This window comes from Monodon monoceros, unplaced genomic scaffold (genome assembly GCF_005190385.1).
Source record: "Monodon monoceros isolate NGI ecotype Baffin Bay Population unplaced genomic scaffold, NGI_Narwhal_1 Super_Scaffold_8, whole genome shotgun sequence".
NCBI classification, from domain to species: domain Eukaryota; kingdom Metazoa; phylum Chordata; class Mammalia; order Artiodactyla; family Monodontidae; genus Monodon; species Monodon monoceros.
In genome coordinates, this window is record NW_021703785.1 from 27,474,118 (window position 1) to 27,497,301 (window position 23,184).

The following is a 23,184-nucleotide window of genomic DNA, read 5'->3' on the forward strand; positions in this document are numbered from 1 at the left end:
TACCACACTGAGGTCTCTATTTCCTTGGTGACCCATATTCCTTACCATGTGGCCCCCTCTACCTTCAAGCCAGCAATACCTTCTCAAATCCTTCTCACACTTAGAATCTCTCTGACTTCTTTTCTGCCACCATGAAAAAAACTCTGCTTTTAAAAGGGCTCCTGTGATTAGGTTAGGCTCACTCAATAATCTCCCTGGTGTAAAGTCAACAGATTAGTAACCTTAATTACATCTGCAAAATGCCTTTCACCATGTAACATAATCACAGCTATAACACCAAGTGCAAAGCTCGTAGTGGCCATGTTAGGATTCTGCTTACCACAGTAGGGATGGGGTTTATAACTCCTCTCACTGTAGGGCTTTGCAGTGGTTATTACCTTGTGGACAAACAACAGATTCTTTCTGATGTCAGGTCTCAGGTGTGTGCCACAAGGGCCTGTTTTGCCTTTTGTGGGTTAGTATTACTTATCCCGAAGCAAGCCTAAACTAGCGTGTTTCTCCTCTGTGGAGCAAACAGGACATGCTTTTCTCCAGTTTATACTGGTGAACATGAAGAGGCCTTCTGAGATGTGTTGGCCTTTCGGTTCAACTCTCAACATGGTTGTACTTAGGGATTAATTGCTCGCATTCCTTAAAAGTCTTCAAAACTTTTTTCTTCTCCTTCTAAATGCTTTCCCCCTAGGTAATCTTAATCATCTTTAAACAGCAGTATTCAGCCTGACTATGCTATACGGTTCTGATCCCTTTTCTAAATTCTGCCTTCTTTACACAGACCCTTCAATTTTCATAAGCTATGTAATCCTTCACTTTTCATTCTTCACATATCCCAAACCTGTTATCTCAGCCTTCCCCAAGTCAGTAATTGGCAATACTCTCGATCTAATTTTTCAAGCCGAAAGCCTAGGAGTCATTCCCAATTTCTCTCTTTCTCGCCCTTTTATCAAAATTCCATCAGCGATCTTGTTCACACTATCTTTAAAATTTTTTTAAAACAATCTACTTCTGAATAATAGAATTATATCAATATTACCACTGTTTTGCACCACTAATTAGTTAAAGTAATTATCAGCAATTGCTAGCATCAAGAGACAATCAGATGTTATATGCCTCCTGAGGGAAGTACACTTGCCTAAGGAAAGAAAAAAATCAAACTTTAATCCAATTAAAATTCTCACTCTATATGCCAGTTTTCAAAAGATACAGGGGATAGAGGAACATGTAAAATGACACCATTATAATGCAATTAATAAAATCCAAACTGGTGAATACTCTTCAGGAAGCGACCCAAATTCTTCAACAATTAACTTACAGGGAAGAGAAATTATATATATATATATATATAGAGAGAGAGAGAGAGAGAGAGGGAGGGAGACAGAGAGAGAGAGAGAAGACACATCAGCCAAATGCAATATATGAACATGAGGACCTTGACTCAAACAAACTTTGAAAAAAAATTCATAAGACAAAGAAATTTGAACACTGATAGGGACATTTGATAACATTAGGAATTAATTATTGTTCACTTTTAGGTATAAATTAGTATTCTGTTCAAAATATAAACCCTTGTCTACTATTTGCAGACAACAGAGATTCATATTTTAATATTTACGGATGAAATGGCATACTATTTGCTGCAAGAAAATCTAAAGTTGATGAGGTATAGAAGAAACAAAATTGGCAATGAGTTGATAATGGTTAACTGTGAGTCATGGATATATCAGATTTTACTTTACCATTTTCTCTAATTTTGTATATATTTGAAATTTTCCATAATAACGAAGTCTTCAAACATTCACTTGTTTCCAATTCCACTGCTCTGCCACCTAGTCAGTGCCCCCATCATCTCTCACCTGGGAGGCATATGAGGCAGCTTCCTGATGACATTCCCAGCATCCAGTGTTGCCCCCTACAATCTACCCTCCTCATGGCAGCTGCAGTGATCATTTAAAACTGGAATCATCTCCTGTCTTCTTTACCTTGTTTTCTTTAATAACCTTCCCAAAGCTTCTCATTCAATTGGAATAAAATCTAAACCCCACACTTACAAGGTCCTTTGGAACCTGGACCCCGATGATCTCTTCAAACATCCTGTACCACTCTCCCTGATACTCCAGCCACCCTGAGGTTCTTTTTGTCCCTCAAATATGTCATGCTTGTCCCCATCTCATGGTCTTTGTCTCAGCAATCCCCTCTGACTGAAAGGCTCTTTCTGTTGCCCTCTTTCAGGCTGGCTTCATTTTCTGGTTTTAGGAAGCCTTTCTCGCTACCACTGAACAAAAGGAACCATTCCATCATTGCCTATCACATGACCTTGTTTTATTGCTATCATTGTATCACTGACATTTAGGTAGCTAGTTTGTTAATCCATTACCATTTTCATCCACTAAAAAGCTTTATTAGAAGAGGGACTTTTTCAATATGTGTCTAGAACAGCCACTCAACAAATATTTGAATGAATCAATGAATTAATTTACATAGGATCTAAGTTCCCATTCCAATTCTACATTTGTATGAATCTTGCTTCAATGAGTTATGTAACTAGAAAGATTAAACATGAAAGAGTTAATCTCTCCCACTGTAAGTGAGTGACTTTGGAAATTAACCTCTCCAAGCCTCTGTCTATTATTCCTCTGTAAAATGAGGATCCTACTAGGTTGCGAGCGCTGCGTAAATTATTATTCCCTATCTTTCTCATGATGAGCCAAGCCACTGACTCCTTAGCTAGTTTGTGTCTTCGTTCCAACCCATTCTTCACACTGTAGCCAGGGTTATCATAAGAAAAATTGGATCATGTTATATCAGTACTTGAAAGCCTTCAACAGTTTCCTGTCATTCCTTGAGATACTCTGCTAGGTCCTGTGTGATCTGGCCTCTTTCCACATCCCCAGTCTTCTTTGTGGAATTCTTCCAGATACCTCACTGGCTCTCACATCCTCTAAGAACTGTTCTCTGTCCAGAGTACCCATTCTCTCCTCTTTCTCTAGCTCTTTCCACTCATCATTCACATTGCAGCACTTTCTCAGAGCAAGTCAGGGCCCCAGGTCTCCTAGGTGTCCTTTTCTATTGTTAATAGCACTGATCACATCTTTTAATTATACGTATATTTATATTTCTTTAGGTTATATACACCATATGATTAATATCTGTCTCACCCTTGCTATGAGATTGAGGACCATGTTGTTTTACTCACCATTGAATCCTAATACTATCACAGTACCAGGCACATTCTAGGCTCAATATACATTTATAGAATAAAGGAATGAATGAATAAATGAATCCCTATCCTATGTCTTGGCACATAGTAAGCCCTCATAAAGGAGACTTTTATTGTTATGATGGATATATGTAATGGTGGTAGTTCTCTTAGCATTAACCAGAAAGATCAGGTGAAGGAGGTGAAGGAGGTCGTACAACCAGATCTTTGGAATTGTCTATGTCTCATACACCCCTGTTGCAGGCAGAGAACTGGACTGGGGCTTCCCACACACTCACTGTGACCCCTGGTGCTCACACCTCTGGTTTGACAGCCTGATTCTTACTTCCTCTGTCTCTGACCCTGCTGCGGCCATCTAACTCAGCCTGCCTTAGGTTTCTTACTGCTCTCACTTCCTGTATATAACTCAGTGTTATACCATATCCTGATTTCTATGTTTGCACCTCAGCCTGGTAAACCTAAAAATGACTTTTCTCTGATGACCTGCTGGCTTTCTAAGGTTTAAAATGCTGCTCTAAACTCTGACTAAATGAGGTCACTACAGCTCCCTGGCATGAATAATATAATGAAATGAAGTCATAGAAATGAAATACAATAGTCTCTTTTTGTAAAAATAGAATAGTAGGAATGCTTCCTGATGTCTAACACATTTACTGAATCCTGATATCACTTCAGCATGTTTCATAAAAGTATTTTATTCACACCTCTTATTTAGTGCATTAACAACAAAATTTACTGGGTTATTTCCCCACCCCCATTATGTTTGTGTTTAAACTTTATTGTCCCCCATCCACCTTACTAAATGTCCTCTTTTTTAGATTAAACACTTTTTTCAAGGTAGTGTTATATTTTATCCTGGCTTCTCAGACATTAACATTGTCACTTAGTTTAGTATAATCTGCAAACTCGATGAGCAAATTCTCAATTATATGTTCTGTCAGATTTATTCATTGAAATTACCATGAGTTAGATCAGTATGTCTGTTTAAAATTTTGAAAATATCAGTTATGTGAAATATTTCAAATATTTTAAAATGGGATTGAACGATCTTTCAGTAATATTAAAACATTCCTTCTCTAAAAATATATCTGAGTTTGCATCCCATCAGAGACTTAAATCCAGACTAGATGAAACATAAGAAATGTTGTTTAAGGAATATTCTTTTATCACCTGTAAGATTAGGTTAACTGACATATGATGTGCTTTTTATTTTCTTACATCATGATTTTATGATCCTTTATTTACAGGATCTATAGGATTTTCAGTCTGAATACAATTCATTTGTTTGTGTCCAAGTTATTTTCCTATTTAGTACATAGCAGTTTCCATCCTAACGTAGCCTCCTGATTTAACTTTCTTTTTAAATATTATTTTAAAATCTTAACTGTATGAAGGAAAATAGATGTAATATCTTAATGCTGGCTATGTACAGATTCTGCTTGAAATTTATATGAAAAGCACAAGAAAATAGCTTCTTTCACTTCAGAATGCTTGTTATGTCTTTAATAAGAAAACAAGAAGTCAAATGGCATCTTGGGATGTTGTGTCTTGAAAACAGTCCGTGTTTTCATGCAAAGAGTCATCTGCTGAGGCACACAGGCAGCTGCAGACCCGTCCCATGGCTGAGAAGAGACTTCCCGAGAATCCTGATGAGGCTGCTGCCTGCAATCCGTGGGGTAATGGCTGACCTCTGACCCTGTCTGACAGCCAGCACTCTTGTCATCCTGCTGTGCAACAAGTCAATGAGGCTATAATTACGCTGCAGACAACGGGCTGCAATTATACATTCAAGTCCCAGAGTCTGGAAGGAGGGAGAAGATTGTGGCTGGAAGGGGATGCGGAGAAGTCAAAAAGTCACAAGACAAACCGCTTTTTGATACTTTTTCTCTAAAAAAGCATGACTGTAATGTCTGCTCCCTGAAGAGGAGGATCAAACCGCAGGGGAGAGCAACCATTCTCTGATTCAAAACACCATGAAAACATGACTTTTAGCAGATGGATACACTGCAGGTTATATGACTGTCTAATAAATAAAAAGAAGGACAACTATGATTCCCAGAAGTTCCTGTGCAAATGCTGTTTACTGATTCTAATTCGTTTTAATTAAACAAACAAAAATAAATTAATAGTAAGAAGGGACCAGACTGGGACTGGGAGAGATGTGGCACATAGTCATATTTTTCTTTTTTTTTTAATTTAACTAATTAATTTATTTATTTTTGGCTGCATTGGGTCTTTGTTGCTGCACGTGGGCTTTCTCTAGTTGCGGCGAGCAGGGGCTACTCTTTGTTGCATGCACGGGCTTCTCATTGTGGTGGCTTCTCTTGTTGCAGAGCACAGGCTCTAGGTGTGCGGGATTCAGTAGTTGTGGCACGTGGGCTCAGTAGTTGTGGCTCGCAGGCTCTAGAGCACAGGCTCAGTAGTTGTGGCTCGCAGGCTCTAGAGCACAGGCTCAGTAGTTGTGGCGCATGGGCTTCGTTGCTCCGCGGCATGTGGGATCTTCCTGGACCAGGGCTCGAACCCGTGTACCCTGCATTGGCAGGCTGATTCTTAACCACTGTGCCACCAAGGAAGTCCATATTTTTCTTTTTTTTCTTAATGATTTTTTAAATTGAAATATAGTTAATTTACAATGTTGTGTTAGTTTCAAGTGTACAGCAAAGTGACTCAGATAGATAGATAGGTAGATAAATAGATAGGATATTCTCTTTCAGATTCTTTTCCATTATAGGTATTACAAGATATTGAGTATAGTTCCCTGTGCTATACAGTATATCCTTGCTGTTTACATATTTTATATGTGGTAGTGTTTATATGTTAATCCCAAACTACTAATTTATCTCCCCCCATCCCCTTTGGTAACCACAAGTTTGTTTTCTATGTCTGTGAGTCTGTTTCTGTTTTGTAAATAAGTTCATTTGTATCATTTTTTAGATTCCACATATAAAATGATATCATATGATATATGGCACACAGCCATATTTTTCGATATGTTTTATACCAGATTGACTACTTTGTTTCCTCTACTAAATTTCTATAAAGTCTAGGAACTCGTTATTAGAGCAAGCCACAGTTATTCTGGGCAAATATTTGTAAAGCCCTATTTTCACATGTGCAAAATATTTTGCACCAGCAAATTAAGTAGGTTGAACAGCATAGAAATACCAATAGAAGTAGGTCTGCCCTGGCTGCCTTTGAGACTATCTGTAACATTATTTGGCATCTTCAGCCCTCTGTATCCAAAGTTATAGACTTACCACATAATTTAGAATTCTCTTAGGAAGGAGATAATTTGTATTTGTTGATCAAAATTCTGACATTTGCTATTTTGTGTCTGCTTGAATGCCTCTACGGCTAAATATCCACCTCCTAATGGGGCAGCCCATGCCATCCTGAAATGGCACTATCAAAAATGTCTTCCTCCTGTTAAAACAAAAAACTTTTTGTTATCATCCATAGGCCCAAACCCTCTCCTTAGTATACCAGTATCTGGCCACATTCCACTTGGAAGATCTCAATATTTAAAGATAGCTATAATGCTATTCTCCCCCACCAAAACATCCTCATTTATTTTCTCTCTGCCAGGATTTCAGCCCTTTTAGCAATTTCATATGCACACATATCCATATACTTTATAGCACCTAGAACTAAAAATTCCAGAGGTGTTCAATGCAATCAGTGGAAAACAGTCTGGCACTGCCCCCTTCATTGTTCTATAAATACTCTTGGGGTTTTTTTGGTTTGGTTTGGTTTTTTAATTTATTTTTGGCTGTGTTGGGTCTTCGTTGCTGCGCGCTGGCTTTCTCTAGTTGTGGTGAGCGGGGGCTACTCTTTTTTGCATTGCATGGGCTTCTCATGGCGGTGGCTTCTCTTGTTGCAGAGCATGGGCTCTAGGTGCACGGGCTTCAGTAGTTGTGGCATGTGAGCTCAGTAGTTGTGGCTCTTGTGGCGCTCAGGCTTAGTTGCTCCACGGCATGTGGGATCTTCCCAAACCAGGGATCGAACCCGTGTCCCCTGCATTGGCAGGCAGATTCTTAACCACTGCACCACGAGGGACGTCCGCCTATTAATACTCTGTGATCACATAAGTTCTCTGAGCTCCCACATCAAAGCGTTGCCTCTCTTGGAACTGACTATAAACCAAAACCCCAAAGTCTTTTTCACACATGCTCCAGTGTGTGTGTGGGTTTTTTTCCACACCATCAAGCCATTAGCTCTGACCAAGTAATTAATTCTGACACCATCTACCTGGAGATAGCCTCAGGTCTCACAGGGTAAGGACTCAGTCCCACAAGACTGCCCCCACTTCCGGCTTCTGACTGGCTGTAAATCAGAGGTTCCCACAACCCCCTCTTCAGCTTGAATTAATTACTAAAGTGATTCACAGAACTCAGAAAGAACACTACTTACTAGATTGCCAGTTTACTGGATATCACTCCAGAACAGCCAGATGGAAAAGATGCACAGGGCAAGGTATGTAAGAAGGGGGGCTATGTCTCCATGCCCTCTCCCAGCAGTCCACTCTCCCAGAATCTCTGCATGTTCACCAGTTGGAAACTCTATGGACTCCATTCTTTTGAGGTTTTATGAAGGTATCATTACATAGGCATGATTGATTAAATCACTGGCCATTGGCAATTGATTCAATCTCCAACCTCTCTCCCTCCCAGGAATTCAGAATAGGATTGAAAGTTCTAACCCTCTAATCACTTGCTTGGTTCTCCTGGCAACCATCTCGCCCCTCTGGGGGTTACCTAGGAGCTTACTAAAGTTACCTCGTTAACATAACAAAAGACACCTTGATTGCTCTCTCTGCTTAAGAAATTCCAAGGGTTTTAGGAGCTCTGTGCCAGGGACAAAAAAATATATATATTTTTATTATGAATCAGAGTCTCACATATGCTAAGCAACATACATTGTTTCTCTCAGGCGTTCTTACTTTGCTTTCTTGGACCCAAGAGCCAGTAGTTCTTACATTTATGTTTGTTAAATTGTATCTTGTTCATTTCAACTTCATAATACCAATTTTCAATATCATTCTAGATCCTGATTCTGTCATTCAAAGCCTAAGTGCCCAATAAAATGTTACTAATGGAATAAATCAAGCAAAACTATAAGAAATAAAAATGATTTATAATTTAATATCAGTAAAATGATATGATATTATAATTACATCACTGGGGTATGCCTTCCATATTTCATTCAAGGAGAATAATTCAACTGAACTAAACTAGGCTCTTCCACTAATATTATGTTAATCTAGTAAGTAATCTAGGAGTAAGGTCTTGGAGTCAAACAACTTATGTTCATATATTGGCATCCCTTTTTGCTTGTTGAGTAACTTTGGAAAAGTTTACTTACTCCCTAACCTGCAGTTTCCTCGTCTGTAAAATCAGAATATATCTCTCATAGGTTACATGAAATACCACATTAAATATTAAATGAGATAACAGATATATTTAGTACGATACCTGGCACATAGTAAGTGCTCAATAAATGATAGCTACAAGATTATTATTACTTGAACAATTTTGAATAAAATTATTCAACCCTTTTCGAATCTATTTGTTTTAAATCTAGTCCATATTTTCTAATCTCTTTCACTAAAATCTCACAAGAGAACTTATCAAATGCTTTGCAAACGCCTCTAAATGTTTGTCACCACCTGTTATATACTCTTGACTATTCAATAAGGTAAGCCTATGAAAGAGGGACATGAGTTTAGTTGGATGTGACTTCTTCCAAATGTCTTAGGAAATTCATGTGATATCCTAGTAGTTATTCCTTAAATATTCATAGTCCTTTAAATATACAGTCAAGATTTTGCCTAGAATGAATGTCAGATTCATATCTTTGAAATAAATAAACTTTGAAGTTTAAGTTAGGTCAGACTTTTTTCTAAATATTTATTCTCACTTATTTTTCTTTAACCAAGAAAACTTACTTATAATGACAGAAAGCAGGAAAGGAAGAGTACATGCAAAATTCTCTAATCATACATTATTCAACTTTCACAAAATTATTTTTCAACCAGATTTCTTCTTCTAGAAACCAGAGTAAGTGCCCATTATGTATGAATATGCCAACTAGCAGAATTAATTTATAGATTGATTTCAGAGCAATGAATTCATCCCTAGAGGAACAAATTCCAAGACTGAAGGATATTTAATGTTATACACTCAGGTAAACATAGAAATATGTATACTAGTCATCACAAATAAACATCAAAAAATCTGAGGAAATGTTATTGTCATGTACTGGGGAAGGCATTGAGTCAGAAGATCTGGGTTTAGCCACTAACTTTCAATTAATGTTATTTCATCATGAAGCCTTGTATTTCTCATGTACAAAATGAAATGAAATGTTTGAATAAGATGGAATTGAAACAAATATTAATATTCATGACAAAATGAATAATTATTATGTAATTCCTGAAGTTCTTCCAGCTCCAGAATTTTGTCTTTGATTTTGTGGTTTTCATGAAAAAAATGACTCAGAACTCATTAAACACAAGTTAGCAGACAACTTTCACCTTGTCTAATATTGATATATCAATGTTAATGCCTACGTAGCAAACATATCAATGGATAAAGATAGATGATTACAATAACTGTTTGAGAGCAGAGAAAAAGTGAAAAAAAATTGATTTCTTAATTGCAAAGTGTCCCTCCATTAATCTCCATTGCTCTTCTCCAGCAGTTCTTTATATTTCAAGAAGTAAAATTCAATACTATCCCCTCTTCCCTTGACCTTGCCTACTTTCCTCCCCTTCCCTATGGCCACTATTTCCACCCCTAGGTGCAGAAAAATCACTCTTTGTGGAGAACAGTACAGTATGATTCAACGAAGGTCAGGATCAAAGGAAAAATGGATGAACTGTCATGACCATGATTTATTCAACTAAAAAGGAAAGGGGAGGGGGCATTCTGGTTGTTACTGACTGAATCCTCTATGGAAGATAATGGCCTCTTACTCTGGGAGAAAGAAAATCTCATCCATTCAGTTCATCTGACCTATAACAAACTCCAAATAAGGTATCTATGAAAACTTGCAAGGTAGGAAAAGGCCATGAACATTACAGTAGCCTAGAGGGTTCTTTGTTTTTCAGAGCCCTTATAAATGTCTGGATTGAAAGTTAAATGAGAACACAAGCTCCCCCTCATGTGTGATTTAATGACATAAACACTTTAGAGCTAGGCTGGCAGAAGTCAATTGTACAGTCTACAAATGTAAAGAAACAAGTAAAAAAATATGAAAACAATCCACTGGTATCAGGAATAATTGGGCAAATCACAAAATGGGTGGTGCAGATATACCAAATTTTCACTTAAGCCCCCCTTGTTCATTTAATTAAGCACAGCTTGGGGGAGCACTTACTCTATATTCTGCACTGTGCTATGACCTATAAATAATTGGTAAGATAAGGGCCCTGTCCTTCAAAGCATACAACCGAAGAGCTTAGTGTCTCCTACAGAATACCACTGGCAAAACTGGCATTTACACATTACTATAAATTAGAAAAAGGCTGTTGACTTAGGCAAAGCTCTTTTGGTGGCAAGAAACAGAGATTCGCATAGTAAGTTAAGAAAAAGAGTGGAGGGCTTCCCTGGTGGCGCAGTGGTTGAGAGTCCGCCTGCCAATGCAGAGGTGACGGGTTCGTGGCCCGGTCCGGGAAGATCCCACATGCCGCAGAGCGGCTGGGCCCGTGAGCCATGGCCGCTGAGCCTGCGCTTCTGGCGTCTGTGCTCTACAGCGGGAGAGGCCACAACAGTGAGAGGCCCGCGTACCGCAATAAAAAAAAAAAAAAAAAAAAGAGTGGAAAATACTACAAAGACTCAGTGTAACCTCTGAGACAGAGCAGTGGCAGCAACACGGCCAGGGTTGGCCAAGAGCTAGAGCTACAACTGGGAAGCTTTTAGGAACAACGGCTGTTCTCCAGAATTGAAAATCGAGCTATCTTTTTCCCATTGTCTCTAGTTATCCTGCTTCGTGCTGAAGATCAGCTCTCTCTGCTTATCTCTCAGTTCATGTTGTCGCAAAGTAATTGCCCTATGGCTGCCTTAGCTTCAGCCCCAGAACACTAAGTTTTCATGTCCTTCAATGTCTGGCATGCACACTTGGCCCAAATTGCTGTGTTTCAACTCCAAAATCAGGGCGGAGAGAGTATAATTGGCCCAGCTGAACACGTGTTTCCCTATAATCCAGTCATCTGTAGTGAGGGATAGAGTCACATATTTTTAAAATCTGTCTTCAGGGGCACACCCCTGTGTGGATGACAGTTCTCCTGGAGGAAATAAGAACTGGATGGGCACCAGAACTTGTCTGAGTATCATGTCCAATCTACAACTTCTAGCAGATATCTTCTTTGATAAATAACTGTTATTAATATGTGGTAGTATGCAGACTCAAGGTAGGCTACACAGAATAAATCTAAGGTATAAATTATTTTAAATAAAGTATATTTAATTTCTTCATCATATGATTTTTTGGGCTACTGCTCAAACTTGAAGTCATCTAAAGATAAATCTCATGCATTATAAGTTACTAATGGAAACAAACTTATTCTGAAAGATTAGATTATATTTAGGCATAAGATTAACAACCGATGAAGCAGATTATGGTGTGTGCACTTGTTTCAAACTCAAAATGTGTTCATGTGTTCTATAACAAAGAGATTTTTTTTTTCTATTCTTGGATGCTTTAATGACATACGCTGACATACTTTGTATTCCTGTGTTGACCTAAGACAAATAGACTGCCAGTTATTTCTCCAGTAAAAATGGGTTTATTCCTTATTCAGCAAGGAATTGCAATTCAGAATCTGCAACCATGGAGGTCACATGCTTTTTTCCCTGCACAGCAAGGGAAGGAGAATGCTTTTACAGAGGAAAATAAAGTTGGGAGAGCCATAGTAAACAATTATTCCAGGGCTTTTCATTGGGTGAGTCCTTGCCAGTAAAGAAGGGGAGTCTTTCTTCTTCCTGTTGGGCTTTGCTAGCTATAGCAGGGCATGAGAGCTTCTGGTTTCCCAACTCTATTTAACTGAGGTTTTTGTTTATTAATTTTTTACACATGTAACCACTAATTTGAACATATCTGAATACAGTAGTTATCACAGATTATCATAATATTGTAATGACTTTTTGGGGGGCAATGTATTTACATATCTTTCTCTCACTAGTCAGTAACCTTGAGAATAGTGCCTGTAACCTTTAAAAGCTCCGTGCTTTGTGACCACCTAGAGGGATGGGATAGGGAGGGTGGGAGGGATACGCAAGAGGGAGGGGATATGGGGATATATGTATACGTATAGCTGATTCACTTTGTTATACAGCAGAAACTAACACACCATTGTAAAGCAATTATACTCCAATAAAGATGTTAAAAAAAACAAACACTCACCAGGTTAAAAAAATAAATAAAATAAAATAAGCTACTATAGATAATTATGCTGGCTTATATAGACTTGTTCACTTTTTCCAAACTATGTGTTTTTCCTTATTTATCTAAAGGAGAAAGTATCCAGCAACTTCAATCATCCATGGTAGCTATGATCCTAAAAGTCAGGGAGAAAAACACACCTGCCAGTTTTGGTGACACAGAAAGTTAATAAAATACACAAATTCAATGAACTTTGTTTCACTGGAGATGAGTGGAGGTGTTTTCGGTAGCGAGAAGGACCTCAGTCCTTGTCTTCTTTGAAGAAAGAATTCCACAGAGAGACCGAGATTGCAAAGCAGGCACAGAGTTTATCAGAAGCAGAGTAAGTGTGGGAAAGCACACACAGAAGCAGTTTATTCTGGCCAGAAGCAGGAGTTACACACTTGGAGGAAGAGAGTGTGGGCATTCTTGTGAGTGAAGAGTGTGCAATAGGGGCAGTTAGGTTGTTAATATGGGCTTAATCTTCTGGGGTTTAGATGAGGGTGACTCCCCTTTTCTTTCCCCTATAATCGTGTCATCTGCAATTCCTTATCTGGGCTTCCACCAAGCTCCTTTCTTGATCTTTCCCACGAACACCTAAGTGAAAACCACAGGGTGGCGTGTGAGGGAGGAGGTCAAAACGGCAATGCTAATGATATTACAAGGATATTACAATGTGGCCAAAGTTACTAGAGGATAACTTGAGACCCCCTCTGCGTGTGTGTTGGGCTGGGAAATCTTGACCACAAAAATGACGGAACTGCGGGGAGGGGGGGGTGCTTTGTCTTTCACCCAATCAGGGCTCATAGTCCAACAGTAGTTTATCTCCAAGTCCGCGTGAAACAGGTTGCAGCAGGTCAACCCAAAGCCTATCTATCGCCTACCTCAAAGCCCATGCTCCATAGTTTTCACGGTCAAGAGTTTCTTGCTCAGATGCTACAAAGTTTTTGTTTCACATGCCATTCCTCAGATGGTACAAAGTTTCTGTTTTAGATGCCATTCCTCCATGCCTCATGACCTCATGAAGTGCAAAACAAGGAGGTAGCTTTGCCTTCTGCATAAGGCTTATGCAGGAGGAGACTGTCCTTGGGCCTGGACCTATCTTTCCTGCCTCAGAGGTATTTCTTCCCTGTTTTACTTATTACACCGTAGTATTATGATTCAAATTATCAGCCTTTTCAGATATTTGAACTGTATTTAAACTTGTTCTGGGCTATAGCCAGGCACTGGGGAAATTAAAAGTGTAAGCCACAGAAATAAAGATGGGGACTTGAGAATCCATATTTAAAAGCTGATTTAGAACATCTAAATTAGATTTTCAAGTGTTAATCAGATTTCACATGTTAAAATAGTTGCTAACAAATAAAAATAGCTTTAATTTTGATATTTTATTCTCCAATATATCATACCAACTGTGAAATTTTAGCGATAAAAATAAATAATTTGAGAATAGGTTTGTTGTGTAGGCATTTGAGTGAACAACTCACCTGTAAATTAGTTAATGAATAAGAGGCTAGTAACAACTTTCAACAGCAGTAACTTCTTCTCTAAGGAGACAGGCAGTTTTCTTTTTTGAGCTAATCCATTCTAAGTTTAGAAACTGGTTATGGAAAATAGGAAGAGGAATACCAAGTTAAAGTAATCATTGAATATTTTAATTTTCTCATATAGCGAACAACATACATTTTGTATTTGCAATACTATTTACAGTCTGATTATGTAGAATTGAGGGAAAAAAGCAAAGAATATAAATAACTAGAATGGAATTTTATTTTGTTCCATTCTTTTATAAGAAAAACACAAATTAAATTAAGCTGACATCAGGATCATATTAAGAACCCATAAGAGAAGCAATAAATCACACACTATATTCCTTCTCTCCTCTGTCAGCAAAGGACTGTAAAATGACAAGTATTGTTCAAAGGGCATAGAAACCCCAAAAGTGTCTTTTAAATAAAAGACATTAAATTAAAATCAGTAGAGTTTTACTCTACAGTACACATTTATTTTTTCCAATATATTTATGAAAATAAGGAAATAATACAGGAAAATGGCTGAAAATGTATCCTTTAGTCTTACTACTTCCTATTAATTATGGTTAATTTTTTGGTGATATCTTTTGAATATGCTTTCTCTGTCTAGTCTTTGGGAAAAAAAGTACTAATTTTAAGGATACAAAAAGCATTTTGTGTCCTGCTTTCGTTGTGCTCCACTTTTTTCACTTAACATTACATCATGTGTTTTTCATGCTATTCAAAGGCATCACTTTTAATAGCCACATGTTATTTGTTTAAGTGTAGACAAATTTCTTAACTGTGCCTCTATATTTTGACTTACACTTTGTTTCCAATTGTTATTATAAATAATATGTGAACATCTTTAGACACAATGTTTTTTCTTTATTTCCTAATGATACGTTCTCAAAAGTGAAATTCCTGGGTCACAGAGTTGTTTTAAGTGTTCATGTATTTAAACTAACTCAGCATAGTAAAATGAAGAGACACCTTAACTGAAATCCAGAGATGTGAGTTCTAATCCCAGCATTTTTTCTAGGTTACTTGGTAACTTTGGTCAAATGAGTTCGCTGCTCTGGTCTTCAGTTTCCTCACCTATAGTATAAAGATGACTGAACTAAATTATTTTAGGGTCTTAGGGTTCCTACTTTGGTTATCTATGACTGCATAACAAATCACCTCAAAACCTAGTGTCTTAAAACAACACTCATTCCGTTATTTCTCATGATTCTGTGGGTCGACTGGAGCTCAGCTGTGTGGTTCTTCTGCTGGTCTTGCTTGTAGTTCCTCAGGCAACTTCAGTCAAATAGTGGCTGCATATTCAGTTTCAAAGATGGAATGTCCAGAATGGCTTCATTCATGTACCTGGCACCTTGGCAGGGATAGCTAGGCTTAGGTGGGAAACTGGGGCAGCTGGATTTCTTCCTCTCTCTCTGTCTCTCTCTCCCTCTCCCTCTCTATCTTTTTTGGTCTCTATCTCTATTTCCATACAGACTCAGAGTGCCTTCTCTTCATATATCCTTCCCATATAGTATCTTCACGAGGTCTCTCCTTCAGAACAATATGACCTGTTACATGACTGCTCAGGCTTTCGGAAATGCAAACGCATTGTCACTTCTACCCCATTCAATTGGGAAAGCAAGTTACAGGATCAGCCCAGCTTCAATGTGAAGAGGGCAGTATAAGATCTTGAATATTGGGAGGCATGGTTCGTTAGAGGCCATCTTTGGTGAGTAGCTATCACATAGTATGTGACTAGAACAGTGTCTTCCAAGGTCTAGGATATTAATTGTGTGAAGATTGTAATCCATGTGCAGCGAGTACTATGACAGTCTACGGGTAGCATTAGGGACAGTGTGGTGAGTCTCCATTGTCAAAGATGTTCATTTCACCAGAACACTCAATTCTCAACCCTTCTGGGGGGAAAAAGTGCACTCTGTAATTTTCTCCAAATAATTACACTATGTTCTTTGTGTTGACAATCTCCACATTTACATGTCAGCCCTCAGCTGCCCAGAAGATATAAATAGATTGAAGCTCCCCATACCCGACCCTAAAGAGAGTACATGGGAGGAGATTCACCCTGTCTGAAAGCAACTGAGTTCCCTCATGTGGAGTTTAGAGGAAGGTGAATCTGACTGGATCTTACTGATTCTCCACATGATTGGGGAAATCAGAAAGAGATTAACCAAAAATGAGTCCCCAGAGTAATGGCAAATGAAACAGCTTTGCCTAGCCTCTCCTAATAAAAGATAAAAATCCTTTCAATAGATTAATTTTGTTACTTGATAGCTGAATATATACACTAAATTCAATAGAACTGAGACTGCCAGGCTGTGACAAAACCAAATAACAACAAACAGAAAACAAAGCCAGACTCAATAATATTTTATTAATCCTCAATACCAAATTACACGTGCTTGAGGAGAATATGCTTTTTCTCCCACGCTACGGAAAATGGCAGCTTCTTATTAAGTCTATCTCTTAAAACTTAAACATTTGCTCTTTCCCCCCACTGCTTAGCAGTGAGAGCTAAAGCGTCTGGAGCATTTTATTTACTTACATGGCATTTGCGTTGACATTTTCCAAGTAATAATACATAGTAACAGAGACATATGAGGGTTCTGTATCATCCTTTCCCTCAGGGCAAACCAGGCAGGAATAGACCTCTAATGCAAAAATCCACTGAGCAGGATAATAAATAACGGCATAAAATGGGGAAAATAGTTCCAAATACAATCTTTAAAAAATACAGAAGAGAACACTATTCGACCCAAAGTGAGGTAAGGGCTCTTCAACTTTCACATTTTAGAGTAGGTTTCAGGCTCATTAGTGGATCCTTTCCCACTCACCAGGTTGCTTCTAAATCTTATAACACTTTTTTTTGTTGTTGTTGTTGTTTTTTGGCTTCAAGAAATAGCAATGGGGCTTCCCTGGTGGCGCAGTGGTTGGGAGTCCGGCTGCCGATGCAGGGAACACGGGTTCGTGCCCCGGTCCGGGAAGATCCCACATGCCGCGGAGCGGCTGGGCCCGTGAGCCATGGCCGCTGAGCCTGCGCGTCCGGAGCCTGTGCTCCGCGGCGGGAGAGGCCACAGCACTGAGAGAGGCCCGCGTACCGCACAAAAAAACAAAAAGAAAAAGGAATAGCAATGATTTCTACGGTGCTTTATTAATAAAATGGTACTTGTTCCTAAGTAGTAGCTGAAATATAGAGAGATTTTTAAACAACATAAAAATATGATTATTCAAGCCACGCTTACTTCCTACGAAGCAATTGAGCATTTATTCAACAAATTCCTTGTGATTGCCAGCTCTATGTGAGACACCACGCTAGGCCGTGGGATTACATGAGGGAACAAGATATGGTTTCTTCCTTGAGGAAACTTTAAAGGCTGCAATAGACCACTAAGCAGGCTAGAGTCCAAAGAAGTGGCATCTAGTCAATCTAAAGGTTCAGGGAAGGATACTCAGAGATAATATTTAGGCTGAGAGGGGAAAGATGCAGAGGAGTTGTTCAAGGAAGGGGGAGCGGCGGTTGTATATTAGGATTCTACAGAGAAACAGGACATTATACCTATATACATCTTCATGTATATAGAGAGATTTATTATAAGGAACTGACTCATGTGATTGTAGAGGCTGAAAAGTCCCAAGATCTGAAGTTGGACAGCTGGAGACCCAAGAGCCCATACTGTAGTTCCAGTCCATGTCTGAGGGCCTGAGAACCAGGAAAGCCGTTCCAGTTAGAAAGCTAGCATGCTCTAGACCCAACAAGAACTGATATTTCTGTTTGAGTCTAAAAGTAGGAAAAGACTGATGGTCCATCTCAACCAATCAGGCAAGAGGAGTGGCCTCTTACTTGAAAGAGGGCCAGTGTATTGGTTCGATTCAGACCTTCGACTGATTGGATGAGGCCCACCCACATTAGGGAAAGCAGTCTGCTTTACTCAATCTACAAACTCAGATGTTAATCTTATCCAAAAACACCCTCCCAGACACACCTAGAATAGTATTTGACCAAATATCTGGGCACGCCATGACCCAGTCAGGTTGACACATAAAATGAACCGTCACAGGATACAGTGGTAGAGCAAAAAAAGGTGGCTGTGGAGGCACTGTTCCTCAGGGAGGAGGTTTTTAAGCAAAGGAACAGCAAATGTAAAGGCCTAAGGGCCAAAGATGGCATTAGAAGGTCTCTAGACTTTTGGGATTCAGAACCTAACACTTAACAGTTTATACTTCAGGATATTCAATTCTATGCTGAGACTGAGAAAAGAAATCACACATCCTGAAAAAGCCCTATACAGCTTACTCTTGTGTGCATATCCTTCAGCTTTTATATCCTGTATGTGTAACTTATGTTTCACCAGCTTGTCCCCCACCTGCTCCTGAAGGGCCTTTAGTTTTCCATAAAGTCCACCCAGTATAGTTATTTCTGAAAGTCTTTAGAGGAGAATGAAACTGTCCACATAGATCAGTGTTTGTCAACCAGGGATGATTTTGTTCCCCAGGGGACGTTAGGCTACCTAGTTAATAAGACATATTCAGTTTTCCCACCTGGAGGAGATGCTACTAGCTTCTCTCTGGTAGAAGCCAGGGATGCTGCTAAATACTCTTCAATGCATAGGATGCCCCCATCACAGAGAATTATCTAATCCAAAAGATTCAAGAGGCAAGTGCTGTCAGCCATCACTGGTACTTCTGGGGTGACCCAACAAGTCTAAACATGGAACCTCTTCTTATCTGATATCCCATGTCTGGGGTCTGTTTGGATCTGCTCCACCAGAGCCCAGGACTACAGGCTTCCCTCATTTGCTTTTGGATGACTTTTACAGAAGAGTTTCAGAAACACTCATCACTGATACTTTATGCCATTGTGGTCTTCTTGCCTCTGACTTCCTCCTGTAGAGTCCATAGCCTTTGCCCCCAGAGGAGCTGCTTGGCCTGATTACCTGCAATTCCCACCAGCAATGTCTCCCAGTGTACACTGTTAAGATGTACAATAATAATTAGCCCTTCAAGGGCATGCATTCCTTAGCAGATTCTGTTCTAAATGTTTTACAGACATTATTTCATTAGGAAAACAATGAGTTTTACTTATTTTACAAATAAAGCTATTAACACTGATAAAAGTCAAGTAGCTTTCCCAACTTGTACTGCTAATTAAAAAAAAAAAGAAAAAAAAAAAAACCCTGGAGTTTTAGGTTGGAACCAGTTCTATCTGACTCCTAAACTGTGTTCTCAATCAGTGAACTAAACTGCATGAAACTCAGGTGACCAGACTCCATGGTTGACTGTGGCTTTGCCCTTTGTCCATAGTGAGACCCTTCTCACCTTCCCTATTTTCTCACCCTAAAAGAGATCCAGCTTAACAAAACATAAGCAAATAATGCAAGTTTTGGGGAAAATAGGGAAAAGTTTTCAGTGTAATATTTTAAAATATTTATTTAAACCACATTTGTTCTTTCCTCAAGGCCCCTTTCCAATCCAAGTATCTCTCCATCTCCTTAACTCTATACCCATCTGCCAACAAACACACAATCCTTATCATTTCTTCTGTTGTACTGAACAATTCAGTTTGGAAACCCCAACAAGTAAAAAAAAAAAAAAAAAAAAAAGGAAAGGAAAGACAATCAGAAGTTAGCTGTTCCTTTCCGCCTTAAAAAAAATGTCATCTATTGTTTCCAAAGACTGCCTCTTGGGAGTTTCTGTGTCAGAACTTTTATAAAAGTCTTCATTCAAAAAAGAAAAAGAAAGAAAGAGAGAGAGAGAAGAGAAGGAAGGGCAGGAGGAAGGAAGAAAATCCCTGCATAGGTTTGAGGGAACGGGGGAGGTTCTATTGCTAAGAAAATAAAAATTCGCTGTCATTGATAAGTACATAATTTAAGCAGCCTCTGGGTTCGCTTTCAAGATTTGCTTTACTTGAGTGCAAGAGCCTTAAGGAATAATGGTAGTCATATGAGCTACTACTATTATGTGCCAGGCATCAAGGTAGTTCATTCATTTAATAAAGGGGTTAGCAAGCTACAGTCCAGAGGCCAAATCCGGTCCATTGCCTGTCTATGTATGGCGCACAAGCCATACATAAAAATAGCCTTCAAATTTTTAAATAGTTACATTTTAAATGGTATGCAGTTATTTACATACTCCTCAGTTCTGCCTCTTGGCCAATCCCTGCCTTAAATCAACCATAGTGCAAAGTAGAAACTGTCATTATCCCCATTTTATAGGTGAGAACACTGAGGCTTAGAGTGGTTAAGTGATTTATCTAAGGTCACAGAAGTGGAAAGTGGCAAATCCAGGATTTCAACTTACATTTTCTCATTCCAAAGCCACCATTTCTAACTACCATACAATCCAGTGATGTCCCTGTCCCCATGGCCTGGAGCCAAGAACATGTATATTTTGATAAGGTGAAATATAGTTTGAAGCAAGAGGTGGGTTCTTGCTTCAACTCTGACTGGGCAGCCCGCCATCATCCCGGTGCAGCACCACCAGTGTGCTCCTCTGGAGGTGCCCACGGCGTGTGCTGCTGGACTCATTACCATGTCACGTAGGGTTCTGCACCCGGCGGAGAGAGAACCCCTTTCTCAGAAAAGTAGAAGAATCAAAGCAGCGCTCCTTGTGCCCTGAGGGGCACAAAGTCTCACAAAGTTCCTACTGAAACAGCCCCACAGCCCTCGCAGGATGCGGACATGATTCCATGGGCATCTGGGTTAGGAGATAAATGGATGAAGCCAAATCTCACGCTGTATTTGGAATTGGCCCTCTTTGCCGAGAGCTAAGGCTTTTTTTTTTTTTTTTTTAAACTGGGTATCTTGTCTGCCTGTGAGAAGTCCTTTCTCAGGAAGTTCTCCAGTCTGTCATGCAACCTCCCCTCACCAGGTCCAGACACAACCACAGCGCAGGGCTGGGCTGAAGGAGCTAAGCTTGTACCACCGTTTCCCTATAATGACTAGGGAAACATCAGGGAAATGTGACAAATGAGCATGTATATCAAGAGAATATAATGATAGACTCCAGTGCATTTTTTTTTGCTTTTTTCCTTTCCCTGTAGAGTTGAATAGAAAAATACATTTCCCAGCAGAGGAAGCTCATTATAAAATAAGATTCATCCTCGAATATTCCTTTCTCCACAGTCACAAGGTTGTCCCAAAGAGGTGACATAAAGTACTGCTCCTGATCATGACTCAGGACTACCTGAGTTCAAACCCCAGCTCTGTGGCTCTGGGATAATTCAACCGTCTGTCTCCCTACATGTAAAATGGGGACAGTAATAGTGCCTGACTTATCCGTCATTGTACTGATCATAAATGTAAAGCGCTCAGAATCATGTACATATGGCACTAACTATGGCGTTAAATGTATCCCACCCTCAAATAACTCACAGCTTCAATCTTTCAGGACAAAATAAGGCTTTCCCACAATTTTCACTTAGTGTTCAGTTTCCATTATGTTCAATTATGTTTTTCTGAGACAGAAAAGTATACTAGGTTCTCTAAAATATATAATAATAATCAATATGAGTTCTGAAAGGACATTACTTTAAACCAAAAGTGTTTTAAAAAGAAGTGTTTAGAAAGCATATATGAAAAAATCAGCTATTATAATGATATAAAGTTATATGCAATGCACTGTAATTTTTCATCTTTAGAAACTTCAAAGCAAGTTATATTTTGACATAAGCTTAATAGAGCTCTCTCTCCTTTCCTCGTGCTTTTTTCCAAATAATTATGGATTCTGGTTTCTTTTCTATTAGTGTAATTTAAAATATCAAGGTATAAAACATAAATAAAAAGATTGAGTTTCTTTGTTCTCTGGATTTTTGCTTTAAAGACAGAGGATAAGACTAAAGAGTTACAAGGATAGAATTTCACTTGCTACTACCTGGCTGAGAAAAGCCTGAATGTGCTGGTGTGATCGGGTGGTCCTAGGGGCCACCCACTCAAACCAGACTAAAGAGAGCAAGAAAGGAAAGAAAAGAAGGAAAGAGACACTTGTCTTTTTGAGTCCCCCACCATCTACATGTTCTCTCTGTAGCCCTTCTCAATGGGCTAGGTCTTCTTCTTCTTTATTTTTTAAATTGAAGCATAGTTGATTTACAATGTTGTTAGTTTCTGGTGTACAGCAAAGTGATTCACTTTTATAGATATATATTCATTATATATTTCAATATACATATTCATTTTCATATTCTTTTCCATTATAATTTATTACAAGATAGTGAATATAGTTCCCTGTGCTATACAGTAGGTCTTTGTTGCTTATGTATTTTATATATGGTAGTTTGTATCTGCTAATCCCAAACTCCTAGTTTATCCCTCTCCCGCTCTTTCCCCTTTGGTAACCATAAGTTTGTTTTCTATGACTGTAAATTTGTTTCTGTTTTACAAATAAGTTCATTTTTTATTATCTAGGTCTTCTTTTCCTTTACGCTTCAGCTCTATCCCCTAGCCAACTTAAAGTCCCTCTGTCTTATATTTTAGGACCTGAAGGTCTTATACTCTGAAAGATAAAAATTTTTTAATATAATTATTATAGCTCACTCTTGGAAATAGAGAGCCTTACCCACCCCCCAAATTAATCTCCAGTGGCAGAACTCTGCCACGTGGCAGGCAGTGGGAAAGCTACTTCAGGGAAGGGGCACCCCTCAGATGACTGTGATGGCTTCCCCGGTCATCTGTTCTGGTGAACACTGGGCTGGCTACAATACCTGTGTTACTGAGAGGATGAAGCAATAGGAGAGAAAAGAACTTTATTTTTTGCTTAGCATACATAACATGTTTCTTACTCCTCTAATGGGAGGTTTGAGAAGAGGGTATGCTTCATCCATGCAGTGACCGGGGATGAGCCAGAGTGGAGAGGGGGAGTTGATTATTATCTAGTATGTATTTAGGTTCATTTTATTGTCAAGAACTTTGCATCTATTGCATTAAAAAAGAAAAGAGAAACTTGCATCTTTTCTCTCTTTGCAGTTGTTGTAGCTGGATAATGGTCATATAATTTTAAACTTAAATTTTCATCTTTAATTTATTT